Genomic DNA, 1,946 nt, shown 5'->3' with positions numbered 1-1,946 from the left:
CCCCCCCCGCCTCTGGGCCAGGTTGCAGGGTGCTGCTCTTCTGATCGGGGGTGTGCCTGTGTCTAGGGCTGGCTGCAGTGGGTGCAAGGGGCTGAACCCACAGCTGATGGCTGGTTTGTCCTATTCTCCTCTCTCCTCCTTTGGCCACAGCTTTACTCTGCTACATTAAGGGCAGAGGAGGAGGGAGGGGCAAGGAGTGGCTTATGTACTGGCTTTGTATAGGAGTTTCCCTGCGCTGGGCTGGCCATGCCCCTCATGCCTGTGTCTGCTAGTGTGGCCATGTAGTACAATCCCATTGAACTGAGAAAGTCCAGCATTCATCCTGTGCTCTCTACCCCCTTTGCCTCGGTCCTGTGTGCAGAGAGTGGAGGTTTGGGGGCTGCCTCCTGGATGACTTGAGTGAGTACCTGAAGGTTTTAGAAGAGAGGAGAAAGAATGGGAGGGGAGAGAAAGATAAAGAGGGAAGGGCAGAAGGTAGAAAAGAGGAAGGAGGATGAATATATCTGTGGGGAGCCGTGATAGAACAGCTTTGTGAGTCATGCTATAACTTACATATGTGGCTCATAAAGAGGCAACCCAAGCCGTGGGAGCAGAGCGGGGTCCTGTGAAGCCCCCAGATGATGCCCAAGGCCTGCAGAGCTCGTAGGGGCGCAGGGCCTGGCCTGAATTTAGGGAGGGCAGCTGGCTCCCTCCGGGGAGAAGCCGAGGTAGGAGGCATGTGACGGATCTCTCCTGCCTCCCCCGCCCGGGCAGGTTAGGCAGCCTGACACCTCTACAGCACATCCAGTGCTGCCGGTTTCCTAATTGTTGTTGTCCTTGCAGTTTTGTAAGGGCTGGGTGGAGCGCTGGATTCATCTCTTGTGCTTTACGTCAAAGCCGTGACTTGCCGTGGGCCGGCACCCTCCCTCCAGGAAATGGAATTCCTCGGCCTCGCCAGACGCAGGTTTTATAATTAAGCTGCTGCTCGCACCCTCCAGGGGCCAGTCCCAGGGGTCTCTCCCACCCGCCGTCTCCAGCGGGGTGGTGGGAGGGGAGCACAGATCTCCCTCCTTTCCCCGTGCAATCATTCAGTCTCACCGTGTCCCCTTTCCTTTTTCAAAGGCAGGAAACCCAAGAGTGACCTGAGGTTTTCAGCTTGGGGAGGAGGCTTGTGGACACCGATTCACTTAGGAGACTGCAGCCGGGACTGGGGGCTTGACTTGTCCGAGCGCTACAGGGTCACGCAAGGGCTGTGGTTAGACCAGCCCGGTGTCTTTCAATGGGTTTATACAGCGCCAAGCGTGTCCTGGTGGGGCCTCTTGGTAGGGACCCCAATAATAACAGCACGAGCAGGCGGGAGGAGTGGTGCCAAACCTCTGGTCCGCGGTGGGACACAAAGATCTCGACTGGCTCGGGCCAGGGGTCCCCTTAGCTCCAGTCTTGCGTCCATGGGGCCAGTCCCTGCTGGTTCAGAGGAAGGTCGTGTATGTACAGATGTGTCTCTGTTCCCAGAGGCACATCCCTGCTGACCCCAGCGAGCCGCTGGCCTGTTCCCTGCATCAGAAGGGTTCGCAGCTCTTCCAAACCCACGGCGCTGCCCTACTTCGGCTTGGCGGGCTCCTCTTTTGTGTGAACAGGAGCCCCACGCCGTGTGCACGTGGGGCGGGGGGCACAGCACCTCCAGGGAAACTCTCCCATCTCTTTGGCAGTACGGGGCCTCAGTGTCACAGAGGAAAAGACCTCGCCCTTCTCTATTTACCGCCAGTGGGTGAAATTCTGTGGCCCCCCTGGATCCGGCTGCGTGCTGGCACCCGGGAGTTGCCCTGTTGCCCTCCAAAAGCCTTTCCCCATCGCGGCCCCGCTGCCTGGTCACCCCTTACGCGCGGAGCCAACAGTTGGGATGTCTGGGTTCCCTCGCCCGTGCATGCGAGCTCCTGCACACCCAGACGCACACGTCAAGCCTCCCG

At 59.2% G+C, this 1,946-nt stretch overlaps 1 protein-coding gene across 2 annotated transcripts in view; it reads left to right on the top strand.

Annotated features, from left to right (window-relative positions):
• Nucleotides 1-377: 377 nt before the first annotated feature.
• The window catches only part of TEAD3 (TEA domain transcription factor 3), a 29,534-nt gene continuing 27,965 nt past the window's right edge, over nt 378-1,946 (top strand). For both annotated transcript variants that reach the window (XM_019546202.1, XM_019546200.1), the window contains exon 1: nt 378-399. The gene's annotated coding sequence lies outside the window, so the exon portion shown is untranslated. The remainder of the gene's footprint in view (nt 400-1,946) is intronic.

Source organism: Crocodylus porosus, unplaced genomic scaffold (genome assembly GCF_001723895.1).
Source record: "Crocodylus porosus isolate Cpor-Errol unplaced genomic scaffold, CroPor_comp1, whole genome shotgun sequence".
NCBI classification, from domain to species: domain Eukaryota; kingdom Metazoa; phylum Chordata; order Crocodylia; family Crocodylidae; genus Crocodylus; species Crocodylus porosus.
Note: the sequence above shows the minus strand (reverse complement) of the source record. Positions and strands in the feature narration are given on the sequence as shown.